Source organism: Diabrotica virgifera, chromosome 2 (assembly GCF_917563875.1).
Source record: "Diabrotica virgifera virgifera chromosome 2, PGI_DIABVI_V3a".
Classification (NCBI taxonomy): domain Eukaryota; kingdom Metazoa; phylum Arthropoda; class Insecta; order Coleoptera; family Chrysomelidae; genus Diabrotica; species Diabrotica virgifera.
The window spans coordinates 103,445,910-103,461,911 of NC_065444.1; the positions used below are offsets into that span (position 1 = coordinate 103,445,910).

The 16,002-nt window shown below is 32.1% G+C and overlaps 1 long non-coding RNA gene across 1 annotated transcript; it reads left to right on the top strand.

Annotated features, from left to right (window-relative positions):
• Positions 1 to 5,724: 5,724 nt before the first annotated feature.
• Positions 5,725 to 6,960, top strand: LOC114333442 (uncharacterized). Its single transcript, XR_003652955.2, has 2 exons — positions 5,725 to 6,133; positions 6,606 to 6,960. It is a non-coding gene; the product is annotated as an uncharacterized LOC114333442 (long non-coding RNA).
• Positions 6,961 to 16,002: the final 9,042 nt, after the last annotated feature.

Below are 16,002 nucleotides of genomic sequence, written 5' to 3' on the forward strand. Positions count from 1 at the left end.
GTGTGGGGATAAACTTTCATGGTTGGTCACTTCAAGTAGAGAGCAGCAGGCCTATGCCTCTCCGATGATGACTCCAATAAGCGTCGACAATCGCCGATTCAGAGTGCTGGACTGCGCTCCCTATTCTAAGTGAAAAATAATTCGCATTGTAACTGAATAAAAATGATATACATTTTTATTTTTATTTTATATTAGTATTACTCTTATAGAGGAACTAGGTCCATTCTCCGTTGGAACTTTACCAAGCTGCAGACGGGGGTTGTGAATTACATAGTGTAGAATTCCTTCCCTTTGTCTTCACTGCAGCATCCATCTGGCTTGCATATTTTAGAAGTTTTTGAAAAATATAAGCTTGATTGAATTATTCCGAAACAATCTATGTTTTCGTTCTATCTTGACTCTGCTATACATTTACTACGTCTCGTCGACTCTTCTCTATGCAGTTGAGACAAATACTCTTAAAACATCAACCGGAAATAAATTGGAGGCCTTTAAAATATGGATCTACCGGAGAATCCTCAACATTTTATGGACATCGCATACCTCAAACGAAGAAGTGATGCATAGAATAGGCAAGGAAAGAAAACTTTTCAACACAGTAAAAGTTAGAAAAACATCATACCTAGGCCACACACTGAGACATAATAAGTACCAATATGCTCAACTTATAGTGAAAGGGAAGATCGAGGGAAAGAGGGGACTAAGAAGGAAAAGATTACCGTGGCTCAGATACATCCGACAATGGAGAGAAAAATTTTTTGAATAGCTAATAAAAATAGCTGAAGACAGAGAAGAGTTTGCAATTATTGTAGTAGCCTACCTCTATTTAGGGCACTTGGGGGAGGGAACTTTAAGAAGAAGAAGATATTATTGAAAATGTTCAACAATATGATGAAGGTGCGCATTATTCTTCACTTGTACATCAACATTTAGACCAAAATTTTCCTCGGCATTGGATTGGGATTGAAAAATAAACCTAGGTTTTACATCAGGCATACGGGCCCCTCAACACGTCATCTGCTAGTCGAGAGGGTAGAACCCCACATTACGACCCTAAATAATAAAAAAAAATATTTTAATGTTGTTCTGAAGCTATTTCCTGGTGAAATTTTTATAATTAACTATTTTGATTGGGAAATAAGCCACAATTAAATTGAAAAACTAATTTTATTACCGTTTCGACGCCCAAATCAAAATAGTTAAAAATATTTTAGATATCGCACCTAATTTCATATTTGTAAACTTACAAATTTTATACAACTCAATAATATTTAAAGGATTTTTACCCATATATTTTGGTGGATGAAGCATGTTAAAAATCCTGTTAACAGCACTGATGATGACCTGTTTAGTTCGAAAACGCTCTGTGATGTAGTCCTTAGATATTTTTTTTTCAATTCAATATACCTTTTATAAAGGATTTTAACTAATTTTTATCTATTATAATGTTTCCTGTATACTGGCAAAAGATGAATATAACTTACGAAAGATTTAGTCAAATTATAAGTTAAATTTATAACGTTTTGGTAGGGGAGCCCAAGAGGGGATTTTTGCATTTACTAGAGAGCGTAAGATTATTATATGGGGAGAAACGTGGTACCCTGCCGATGTACCTCTTCCATATATTGGCTCTTCACACAGGGGAGTTCGTTCAGGGGGAACGAAAAAAAATATATCCTTAAAAATACCTACTTGAAATTGTCAGATTAAGATAAGTAAGTTAAGTACATACAAAAGAGTGTATACTTCAAAAATCTGACTATTTGAGCGAACGAAAATGGGCCAGTCAAAAAGTTTCACAAAAAAAGAGAATATATCGCGAAATGAACGATCGAAGAACTAAAAACTAAGTGTTCAATATTTTTCAAAAATCTATCGAAAGACACCAAACATGACCCCCTCACGGAGAGGAATAGGGGGTAAGTTTTAAATTTTAAATACAAATCCCGCGATATATCGCAAAATACACTTATTCAATATTTTTGAAAAATCTATGGAATGATACCAAACACGGCCCCCCACGATGGTGGTGTGGGGGGTTACTTTAAAATCTTAAATGGGAGCCCCCATTTTTTATTGCAGATTTGAATTCTTTGCGTAAAAATAATCAACTTTTATTCGAAACATTTTGTCGAATTATGGATAGATAGCGATATAATCGGAAAAAAGGATTGTTGGAAATTGAAAATTAAATTAAAAAACGGAAAGTCCCCACTAAAATGGAAAATTGTACTTATCTTTTTTTGGTTTTAGGACCTAATAATCACAACCCAATAGCTCCCCAAAGCGCTCGAGTGAATTCTTTGCTCCCCTACTTTTAGCACCGCTTCCTATTTTTACCGAAGTATCGTTAGAGTTGATCCTCTTCAAACACAAACTACCTATACTTTTGAGGTTCTCTGTACTAAACTAATTTCTATCTAATTCTTTTTGTTAAGCACCAGCGGCCAATTTCACGACGAGTTAGTCCCTCATCGGCATCGACTGATTGTTCCACGGTTCGACATATATTACTCTCAAATCGCGAAGTTGAGTTTCATCAGATACAGGATCCCAGAAGGCTACGTCTTTGTCTTCGAAACAATAGCTGGTCCTTGTGGAATTCTCTGGCTGGATGCCCCTTTTGTAGCGGCTTCTAAACTATGTGTATTCCACTGAATCGGCAAATATGGATTGCTAGCTGCAGTAGCACGTTGAAGGGTGTGTTTGAACGTGATTTTTATGAAAAAAGTAGCTTGCAACTACTTGAAAGAAAATTTTACAAAGTTTTAGCGATGTCGGCCAAAACATTCAAATGGTTATGGGATGTCCCGTTTACAGTGATTAAATTTTATTTATTGTACACGGAATATACTATCAGCGACTTGAAAAGTGATTTATGTGGTTTCTAAAAGTAGTATCTAATAATGCATTTTATTAAAAATATAAACATGTCAATTAAATAGTCAGTCTTTGTTATATCACAAAATCACACAACAAAAAAAAAATAAACAATGTACTCTTTAATTTGCTTATTTATTCTTTCTAAATACGACAGATTTGACAACGGGTCAATATTGAAGACCTGCCTTTCAATGGTTCATACTGTTTGGATTTTAAAAAGTGGGTTATGATCACAAACATGCCATGTAAATGAATAATAATTATTCTTCAATAAAGTCCTCAATTCTTCGGAAGAATTTGGTTACAATCATCCCATGATAAGGTACGGGGTGTTTTCCCTTAGTGTTGGATTAGTTAATACTGGATATACATTATTTCTTCAATCTATTTTATTGGTTGCCCAATACATTTGCCCCCCATTTTTTATTGCACCTTTGGATTCCTTGCGTAAAAATAAGTAACTTTTATTCGAGATATTTTTTCGAATTATGTAGAGATGGCGATGTAATCGGAAGAAATGATTATTGGAAATGGAAAATTAAATTAAAAAATCGAAGGTTTCCCACTTTGTGGAAAACTTAACTTACATTTTTTTGGTTTTAGAACCTATTCTTCACAACCTAGTAGGTCCCCATAACGCTCGAGTAACTGCAAATTTAGCATTTAGCATTTCCACTAGGTACTATAATGTATTTTATTAAAAATAAAAACATGTTAATTAAATAGTCATCTTTGTTACATCGCAAATTCCCACAACAAAAAAGAATAAACATTTTACTCTTTAATTTGTTTAATGTATTGAACACCTGTCTGTCAAAGGTTCATACTGTTTGAATTTTAAAAAGTGGATTATGATATCAAACATGCCATCTAAACAAATAATGATTATTCTTCAATAAAGTCATCAATTGTTCCGAAGAATTTGGTTACAATCCTCCTATGATAAGGTAGGGGGTGTTTCTTCTTAGTGTTGGGTTTTTTAATACTGTAGATATGTTACGGGTAAAGTTAGGTTAACGGGTAATACTAGGATTACCCGGGTAAATTATGAAGTACCCGAGAGGTATCGGTAATATCCGAGAGTAAGTCCGAAGTATAATTTAAGTAGTTCAAATTTCTGGCTTTACTTGGGTAAAACACATTCTACCTGCTGCCTCCTGGTTAAATCCTTAATTGAGTATACTATTAATGATAAGGTCGTAGCTTTTTGAAAGATATCTTAATTTAAGCAAATAAAAACGCATTTTACAAAGGTAAAGAAAGTAAAACTATAAATACTGCAGGAATAAAAATTATAATCTATTTGTTAATAAAACAAAACAAGCTGCTGTGACATTTAGAGTTACAAATATTCCAGAAGCTTTGCATTTGCATTTATTTTACCAAAACTTGGCAGGTACTTCGTACTTTACCCGGGTAATCCTAGAATTATCCGTTTACCTAACTTAATTTAAGCAAATAAAAACGCATTTTACAAAGGTAAAGAAAGTAAAACTATAAATACTGCAGGAATAAAAATTATAATCTATTTGTTAATAAATCAAAACAAGCTGCTGTGACATTAGAGTTACAAATATTCCAGAAGCTTTGCATTTGCATTTATTTTACCAAAACTTGGCAGGTACTTCGTACTTTACCCGGGTAATCCTAGAATTACCCGTTTACCTAACTTTACCCATAACATATACATTACTTCTTCAACCTATTTTATTGGTTGCCAAATACATTTATTAATATAGATCGTACTTAGCTGATGACGCAACCCATTAAATAATACTCAAGGTGGCACTCTTAGTTAACCCCAAACCTAACTTATTCTCAAATCTATTCGCATCCCCTTTATTATTTTAATTGACTTGTTTGTGTACGTTTTACTTTCGTTTCTGTGGCATGTTCAGGTATGATATAATAATATGATATTGCTTACTAAGCAGAAATTAATGTGGCATCAAAGCACACCTCGTTATGTGTGCCCTACGACGACAAACAGTTGATCATCTGTTTTGGTACCTTAATATTCTATAAATAATGTCGTAACTAGTTTTTTCGTATTTAAAGGATTTTAGAATTATCTGAAATTTATTGTTTCCTGAAGGAAACAGGAGATAAATTATATCTTGAAACTATAGGTGGATTAACTTGATAAACCGCTTATTCAAGCTCTTTACTCGAATATATATGTAGTAATATATTGTAAGTAAAACGTAAGAATTTCGATCTGGCCACGAAACAAACGACAACCTGCAGTGGGACTGTGTATACAGGGTGTAACAAAAAGGCGGGTCATAAATTAAATCATATATTCTGGGGCCGAAAATAGTGCGATTGAACCTAAGTTACCTTAGTACAAATGTGCACAAATGAAAACCGATATTTTCCAATATATCGAAAACTATTGGAGACTTTTTATTAAAAATTGACATGTGGAATTCTTATCACAGATATATCTTGAAAAATTATAGTGAAATTTCTGCACCCCATAAAAACTTTATGGGTGTTTTGTCCCCTTAAACCCAATGTACGTTACAATTAGATTATTATTTTGGTACCATTAGTTAAACACAACGTCTTTAAAATTTTTTTCCTCTTAGTACTTCTTCGATAAGCCAGTTTTTATCGAGATATTTTGAATATTTGTCAAATCCAGCACATAGTTGTATATGGTTAAGTACGATTATAAATAGAGACCTGGTAATAACATGAAAAACTAATTTACATTTTTAGGTATATTTTGAGACATATTAAAAAGGAAAGCTACATCTCGATAAAAGGTGGCTTATCGAAAAATAGTAAGAGGCAAAAAAGTTTTATAAACACTGTGATTAATTTATGGTACTGTAACGATGAGTGCCATCGTTACGATATTATTATATTTATTCCTATAAGCCACCTAATAAGTATGCAACCAGTTATGCGTTCGTGCTTAGAACGGGTTACCTAGATTTGTGACCAAATATAATAGAAGGTTGGTACTACGCTTGGGGAATTCTGGTCTTAGCTTGTGGCTGTACGGCTTCCGACGGAGGGGCATGTCATATCGCCCATCGGAGAGGATTGTCACTTCAATTTTCAATCTGGTTGGATGAACAAGTAAATTTTTCCGTGGTCACTGTTTAAAGAATACAATATTTAGTTAAAATATTCATTTATTATAAGATTGGTTTATTTTGGAAGGAGCTATTTTTTGTTTTGGGATTTGTGCGGTGAGAGGAAGAGTTTTATTTCCAAGTTTCCTTTTGGAAAACAGTGGGTAAGTCGGCTATTAAGTATTCTTGTAAAAAAAAAAAACATGGTTCTCATTCTCAATACAATACTTATAGTAATATTATAATTGTTATTCTATGAATATAAAACATCAGGTCTTAACGAGTCAATCTCACTATCAAATTCATGTTTCTACAAGAAAAATTCTTTCAAATTAAATTTCCAGTTCAAAATAGTTTCTGAAGTAATGACACTTTTCATTTCCTTTTAGTATCTACGTCTATAAAGTAATCCCTTATTGCAATATATACATATCTTCTTGGTTCATATGTCCTTCCATTTCTTTACATTTCCATTTTTGTTCAAGGTTAATGACACTTACTTATAAATGTCAATAGCTCCTCTTTTTTCGGTAATTTTTTCTAGAAATTTTTATAAGGTTTTTATACCTTTCTTATATGCCCTGTTTTTTGTGTACTTAAGGAACACCAGCTAATAGGAGATTCTTATGCTTTTAGCCACGGAAGAAAATAAGAAGATGGAAAATTAAGTCAATCATACTTTAATTTGTTTTTTTGGAATACATAATCATTTTGGGGATATTTTGGATGGAATGTGGATGTTTTGTTTGGTTTTTGTGGAAGAAAAGTTGAGTTTTCCTATACTGGGCAGCTACCTGCTTGCCGTACCTTCCTGTTGGTGTGGAGTACCTCCCTAGGGTTGGGAACCAGAGGATACCTTATTTGGCTCTCCCCTCATCATCTTCACCGAAGGTTGGAAGAAGCAATCCGCCTACTTTTTGTAGGGACAGGTTTTTATATAACTAAATTTGCATGTCAATTTGTTTTAATAATAACTTCCAATTTTACTATTTTTTTTCTCTTCGTATCAATAACTTTCAAATCACTCTAATAATAATATACCTGTTTGGAATTTACTCGTTTCCTGTCGCTGATAATCGAAATAAATACTAGTGGACTGTATGATACTTGTAATTAATTGAAAGAGGTACAAATTACACAAAATACACTTCTTGGTTCGCGTATTCGTCTGTAGTCTGTTTTCTTGTCTACACTCTCAACAACACTAGTTTTCTAATTCTGGTTTTTAGGTGTCACTGAGGCGCGCGCGGTGTTGCCACCGTTGCCATTTTTTATAAAGGTTAAAAGTCCTAACATAGCCCCCCTTTTGAAGGGCACCTTCAAAAATATATACATAAAATATTGAATAGTAAAATATCTAAATACACAAAAAATAAAACAAACACAAATAATTGTCAATTGTTGATGTCTTCTTGCATTGGTAAAGGACACAAATGTCTTACTGAACGAGTAACTGATCCCTTCATGGTGGTTACTTCTGCTACTCTGGTTTCTCCATCTCTACCTTGACATAACTTAGTGATTCGTCCAGTAATCCATTGACAAGGAGGAACAGAATCATTTTTAATAAGAACCAGGGTTCCTAATCGAATTTTGCTAGCTGGATCCTTCCATTTGTACTGTTGATGTAATTGAGACATATATTGTTTGGAAAATTGACCCCAAAATTGCTGGTACAGCTGCTGCACATGTTGGAATCTGGTTAAGCGACAGCTGGCTATATTGTGAACGTCATACTCTGGCAATGACGTAAGAGGTCTACCAATTAGGAAATGGGAAGGTGTAATAGGAGATAAGTCATTAGGATTATTTGACATGTCAAACAATGGTCGTGAATTTAATATACCTTCTATCTGTACGATAAGGGTGTTAAATTCTTCAAATGTTACATTATTATTAATTAATATTCGTTTCAAATGATGCTTAGTGCTTTTAACAGCTGCTTCCCACAGCCCCCCATGATTAGGTGTATAAGGAGGAATGAAGATCCATTTTATTCGTAGCTCGCTTGTAGCCGTTTCAATAGAATTGTAATTTTTCTGTAAAAAATGTCCTAACTGTTTCAAATAATTGTTGGCTCCTACAAAGGTACTGCCGTTGTCTGAATAAATAGTACTAGGTATACCACGTCGAGCGGTAAATCTTTTTAAACTTGCTAAAAAATTCTCTTTTGTGAGGTCCGACACAACTTCTAAATGGACAGCTTTTGTGCAAAAGCAAATGAATAATGCCAAATAACATTTTAATAGTTTAGCTCCGCGACCCTTTTTACTAAGAATATTAAAAGGACCTGCATAATCTATACCAGTCACATCATATGGAAAATTAGGTTTAATTCGATTATTTGGTAGATTTGACATTGGACTTAAAAAGGGTGTAGGATTAAACTTGAAACAAGTCAAACAATTTTTGACAGTTTGTTTTGCTAAGACACGTCCTGCTATAGGCCAGTAACGTTGTCTTACTGATGCAAGCAATAATTGAGGACCTGGATGAAATAGTTGCTTATGTTTATACTCGAAAATTAACTTAGTAAAATAGTGTTTGGATAACAGAAGAATAGGATGTCTAGTATTGAACGATAAATACGTATTGTTGAGTCTTCCACCTACTCGAAGAATTCCTTTATTATCCAAAAATGGAGTTAATGAAGAAAGTCTATTATTTTTTGGAAGTTGCTTGCCCCTTTTGAAAAAGGATAATTCGTCAGCAAATGACTCTAATTGAGCTTGTTTGACGATACTAATATGGGCTTCATCTAATTCTGCAATAGATAAATTACCCGTACGTTTATTAGATTTATTTCTTAAATTGTAAATGAAACGTAAACAATAGGCTGTTATTCTTTGAAGTGTAATAAAATCTGAGTATCTAGTGATTAAATCTGACAATTGTACTGATATAACTTGAAACACTTTAGAAGTCTTTTTCAACTCTGTCAGTTCTGAAGTTTTTAACTTAAAATCCACATTAGGCCATTCTGACTGTGGCAATTGCAAAAACAGTGGTCCGTTCCACCAAATTGTATTGGAAATTAATTTTTCAGGCATAATACCACGAGATGCAATATCTGCTGGGTTACTTGAACTGTTAACATAATTCCAGGTAAATGTGTTGGACAACGATTGAATTTTGGATACTCGATTAGCAACGAAAACTTGTAATTTACTAGGATCCGTATGAATCCAACTTAGTGCTACCTGAGAATCAGACCACATGAAAATAGGAACATTGACTTGAATGGCTTCTGTTACGGTGTTTATTAGTTGTGCACCTAATAAACAAGCACAGAGTTCTAGTTTCGGAATAGTTACAAGTTTGATTGGTGCAACTTTAGTTTTTGAACACAAGAGATTAACGTGATATTGATTTGAATCATCGATGCTTCGAAGGTAAATGCACGCAGCATATGCAGCTTTTGATGCATCACAAAAACAATGAATATCAAGTAAAGTATTCGAGACAACTTTACGAGGAATAGATATCTGATTAAAAATATTAATATTATTTTGAAATTGTAACCAAGTCTGTTGCAAATCCAAAGGGATTGGAGTGTCCCACGAAATATGAAGAGTCCATAATTGCTGAATGAGCATTTTTGCAATAATAATAGACGGGCTTAACAGACCTAGAGGGTCATATATTTGCGCAATATTCGATAGAATATGTCTTTTAGTAAATGGTTCGTGACTACGTAATTTGTTTATGTTAAAGGTAAACGAATCAGAAGAATTTAGCCACTGGACACCTAATGTTTTACAACTATCGTGATCTCCCAAATTTAATACTGAATTTGAGACATCGGATTCTTGAAAATCTGTAATTACTTGCTGATCATTTGAAATCCATTTTCTCAGAATAAAATGAGCTGATTTGAGCATATTGTAAATAGATTTGCATCTTTCTTGTAGTTCGCTTAGATCATTAGATCCTGTTAATAAATCATCAACATACATATCATTTAAAATTGTGCTAGAAGCTAATGGAAACTTGTCTAAATTGTCTTCAGCTAATGTTCTGATACATTTAATTGCTAAATAAGGTGCTGATCTAGTGCCATATGTGACAGTATTCAGTTGATAAATAGAAAATTCTTCATTATTATTTTCACGCCAAAGAATTTGTTGTAAATATTTATGTTCTGGATGTATGAGTATCTGTCTGTACATTTTAGAAATATCTGCTGATACAACATATTTATAAATTCTGAATCTTAGCAAAATGTTTAAAATATCGTTTTGCACTTTAGGACCTACATATTGAAGGTCATTAAGAGAATATCCTGATGAGCTCTGGCAGCTTCCATCAAAGACAGTTCTAAGTTTTGTAGTTACACTAGACTCTTTTAATATACCATGATGTGGTAAAAAATAGGAATGTTCTGAATTAATAGAAATTTTACTCATATGACCTAGGTTTTCATATTCATGAATAAATTCAAAATAGAGTTGTTTAAAATAGGAATTGGAGAATTTTGATTCTAATGACTTAAATCTTTTAATAGCTGTTTGCTTTGAATCACCTAATAGACTAGGAGAATATTTTAATGGTAATTTTACCACGAATTGTCCATTCTCATTACGAGATGTGTCTTGTTTAAATAAAGATTCGCAAATGAGATCGTCTTGAGACAGAAATTCATTCTTGGTTTGAACATCCTCTAGTTCCCAAAACTTTTTTAATTGATCATCTTCAGGGATGTGTACTTCAACAAAATTGCATACATATTTATCTGAATTAATTGGAACTGTACCTGTTACAACCCAACCTAAATGAGTATTGATTAGTAATGGAAGATTTTTACCTAATGATATTTTATCTTGCAATATAAGATCCCAAAAAATGTGAGCGCCTAATAACAAGTCAATTTCTTTAGGACAATTGAATTCTGGATCTGCTAAATTAATATTGTGAGGTAATCGAATATTATTCATATCAATAGGATAAGCAGGTAATCTACTTGAAATAACGGGTACTACAAGACATGATATACTAGAATTGAAATCTGAAAATTGTGAAAATATTTTTAATGAACATTTTTTACTAATGTTAGAAGAACGCTGACTAATACCAGTAATTGAACAGTTTGTATCAGTTAATTGTAGTTTTAATTTATTGCAAAAGCGTTCGGTGATTAAATTCATTTGTGCACCGCAATCAAGTAATGCTCGGCACTTATGAAACTTACCATCTTGGTCTTTAATATTACACATAACTGTAGCTAATAAAACTTGACTCTCATTTTTTGCAAAATTTATACTTATTTGCTGTTCTACACCATCATTTCTATGATCAAAAGTACTAGGTGAACTTACTTGATGATTAGTGTCACGAATTGAAACTTCTGCATAATCTTTATGAAGCAACGTGTTATGTTTGTGAGTCTTACAAACAGGACATGGACCAAATTTACAATTTCTCTTATCATGACCACTTAATAAACAATTTTCGCATAATTTAAGTTTTCTAACTTCCCGAAACCTCTCTTCGACTGATAACGCTTTAAAGGTGGGACATTTATAAATTGAATGTTCCTTTCTACAAAAATTACATCGGTTTTTAACCGCAAAGTGCACTAGATTGTTAGATCTGTTATGATACTTATTTGAACTTGAAGACTGTGATTTAGCCGTTTGAGATTCATCCAAACTTTGTAGTATGTCCGTCTTATTTTTTAAAAAATTGATAAAATGTTCTAAAGTAGGCAAATCGTTTGCAACCTTAGTTTCTTTCCATTCGCGTATAGTATTTTTCTGGAACTTGTTGATTAAGATATGTATCATAAATGAATCATATAACTTTTCTTTTGGTACGTCTATACCTTCCAAGGAAGTTAAATGTTTGGATATCTCGTCTAACATATTTCGAAAACTAGCATAATTATAATTATCTTTTTGCATCATGGTTAAATTTAGTAATGATTTAAAGTGGCTGTCTATTAAAAACTGTTTTTTATCGAACCTATCGCATAATAAATCCCAGGCTTTCTGAAATGGTTGATCTACGCTCTCTAAACCTTCAATACAACTGGCTGCGTACCCTTGCAAGGAAGCCTTCAAGAAATGAAACTTCTGCGCATCACTAAGGGATGCATTATTCGCAATGGTCGCATTGAAGCTATTTTTGAAACTAACCCAAAATTGAAACTCCCCAGAGAACGTTTGCAATTTTATTCTCGGTAATAGGACATTTTGCAGGGGATCACTCACTGCTTTAAATTCACTAGATTGACCTAATTGACCGTATTGTACGTTATTACTGTTTACCGCTACCGGTCTTAAAATGGTTTTTAAATATGCTTGTGCCGCATAAAATCGATTTTCAAACTCCTCTCTTTCTGAATAGTGCTCCGGTAATTGACCCTCAGAACATTTCTTTTCTATCTCTGTTTGAACTATATCAAAATCATTTAATAAGTTTATATGATTATCATATCTAAATTGAACATCTTGAATATCAAAGTCACCCTTGTCTTTTGTTTTAGTAATGAATTTCTCTAGCAAAGTTAACTTTTGTTTATTTGTTCCACGAAGTCTAACTAAATCTTTTAAATCGTCTACTACTACTACTTCATTTGAGGTCGCCATCTTAGTAAATAAAATTGATAAACTCGACAAATGGGTACTTATAATTTAACTATGGATTATTATTGAAATTAAATATGAAAACACATATATAATTGTACACAAATATCGCAAACAGAAGGTAATATCATTTAACTAGATTGATATTGATAGAATTGCATAAAATCGTTTATAATTATTGTCAAATAAACCAACGAATTATAAAATGATCGGTTAAGAATGAAATATATAAAAATGGAAGGATCTGACCTTTATTTGCAGTGGTCCTGATGAATAGCTGTCGCTTGTCGCGTACCTTGCTGTACGTACTTCTCTTTCGCTGAATTGGGCCACTGGAAATGACACTAGAACTTGGAACTATTAACTTGGTTAGCGTCTACTAGTTTTTGGCGCTAATATTGCCTCATGCCGGCTAATAGATAATAAATTCGGCTCTTTTGACCAAACTGTTTGGAATTTACTCGTTTCCTGTCGCTGATAATCGAAATAAATACTAGTGGACTGTATGATACTTGTAATTAATTGAAAGAGGTACAAATTACACAAAATACACTTCTTGGTTCGCGTATTCGTCTGTAGTCTGTTTTCTTGTCTACACTCTCAACAACACTAGTTTTCTAATTCTGGTTTTTAGGTGTCACTGAGGCGCGCGCGGTGTTGCCACCGTTGCCATTTTTTATAAAGGTTAAAAGTCCTAACAATACCCTCATTGTTTTTTCTTAACCATAATTAACATAATATTCAATATTTTTCAACAATTTTTATTATATTTCACCCTTATTTAATTTATTTAAAATAGCCTGGGATTTATAAACCATATGTAAGATAATGTGCACAGTATCTAGGTCATATCCTATTTAATAATATTTATTCCAGTTGTCGGATGTTGTCACCTCCGATTAGATACGGTATTGTCAACCAATATTGTAACCCTCATTAATAATAAGTTGTTAAGGTAAATACCTATTCATACTAAATTCATTACATATTTTTTTTCTACTGTAAAACCTGCATTATCGACAGCAGTGTACTAGCCTAGTACGTCGGATAATTAGCTAGTGTAAAAATTGTACATAGGGTATATAGGTTTTTTTATTAAATGTGGTTGTACATACTTATATGTTTTATTATCCTACCATTTTAATAGTACCATTTTAATAGTATCAGTTAGGTACAGCAATATAGGTCACGTGGAGAAGAATTTATAAAATTCTTCCCTGGCGCTCAACACTACTTCTGAATATCTTCTTGGTCAGTAGTTCCCTTTCTTTTCATTACTCCTTATATTCATTTATTTTCTTTATCATTCCAGTATTTCATTAGGTACCGTCTTACTAGGGCGTGCAAATACGGCCTGATCCTTCCCTGAGCCCTACTGTTTAGTCTCTTCAATTTCCAGCTAGCCTATTTTGAGGAAACTTCCATAAATAAGTAATTATCCTTTAAAGCTATATCTATTCTGCCACAACAAAACCTCGTTTTTGTTACAGTACCACAATAATAATATAATTACATAAAAGGAACACAAATATTTGTGGGGTTTAAAGGAACAAAACACCCATAAAATATTTATGTAAACATATTAAAAAAGATTAGAGGTAAATTCCTCACCAAGCCGTAAAAACATATAATCCGACAGGTATTTTCCTCACCAAATTGAAGGGTTTCTGTTAATCCGGTAGGTATTTTCCTCACCAAATCACTTAGGTAATATAATAAAAAATATTCAAAATGTATAAATTATTATTTAATATGTACTATTAGTGGAGTCAATGAAGGTTTTCACCTCCGATTTCGTTGAACCTTCATCGATTTTTATGAAAATTGGTGAGTAGTTAGAGGATACCTCAAGGAACAAAGGTGACATGATGCCAACTTGCGCTTTTACCCTGGGGGTGGATGCCACCCCTTCTCGGGGGTGAAAATTATTTCATTAAAAATAATACCATAAATCGATAAAGGGGCAAATTCTAAGCAAAATTGGTTATATAAAGTTATTAATATAAATCAATACTTTTTGAGTTATTAAAGATCAAAAATTTTATTTTTTCGTAAAAAAATGCATGTTTTAAAGCTGTTTTTCACGTGTAACTTAAAAACTATAAGCTTGTACAAAAAAGTTATTATTACCAAAATTAAAGACAATGAAAAGCTGAATACACTTCTCATTTAAAGAACTACACTAATGTTAATTCAAAGTAAGTTATGGGTAATTGAAAGTATATTTTTTTCGATGAGTACGCAAATCTAAGTATTCAACCTTAAATAACGGGAAAACGATGCATTTTATAAAATATACCTACTAAAAACTTGTCAAAGTACTTTCGAATACCTATAAAATGAGCTCCATAAGACGTTAATAGCATCAAAATTAAGCAAGTTATGATGAAAATAAGAGAACCCTTTGGATTTTTTTTGGAAAAAGTTAAAAATAAAACATCGTCATTTCCACAAAAATTAAAATTTATAGAAATTCTTACAAAAGTTTCTTTATAATAGCATAAGTAATGATTTCAACAATTTTGACCGGTTTAGAATGCATATTTTTGAAAAAAAGATGTAATTTAAAAAAATCAGAATTTTTCAGAGTATTGTAATTTTCATTTTCTTTTAATAATAACTCCAAAAATACTCAATATACGAAAAAAATGATATATAATTAAATTTTAGTTTTTTCTGTATCAAATATTTTATCTGTCTTACTATTTCTGTAGGGTACAAAATAACCGAGATAGAAACGTTTAAATCTTAAATTTTGCTTGCGAGAACCATGTAACCGGGCAATTTAACCTTTTATTTGTAAAAAAGTAAGGGGTTTAGAAAATTAAATTAAACGTGGTTTAAAAGCCTTTAGTTTCAGCTTTCAAATGGTTTTTAGGCAAATCTCATGTCTCAAAATTAACGGAATTATTAAAAAAAAAACAATAACATTTTTTGGAAAAATTTTTAAAAGATAAATTTTGAAAAATTTTTGGAGCATAAATTTTAATGCTATCAACTTGTTCGTGGGCTCATCTGATAGATATTTTTAAATACTTTGACAAATGTTTAATAAGTTTGTGTTATAAAATGCATGATTTTCCCGTTATTTAAGCTTTAATACTTAGATTTGGGTAGTCGCCGAGAGAAATATACATTCAATTACCTATAACTCACTTTTAGTTAACACTAAAAGGTTTTTCTAGTAAGAAATTTATTTCTCTTTTTATTATCTTCAATTTTGGTAATAATAACTTTTTTGTAAAAACTTATAGGTTTTGAATTATTTATAAAAAATCGGTTAAAAACGTGCATTTTTCTCAAGAAAAATTAAAATCTCTAATCTTTAATAACTCAAAAAGTTATGATTAATTTCAATAACTTTATATAACAAATTTTGCTTAGAGTTAGTTCCTCTATCGAATTATGGGATTATTTTTAATAAAATAATTTTCACCCCCGAGAAGGGG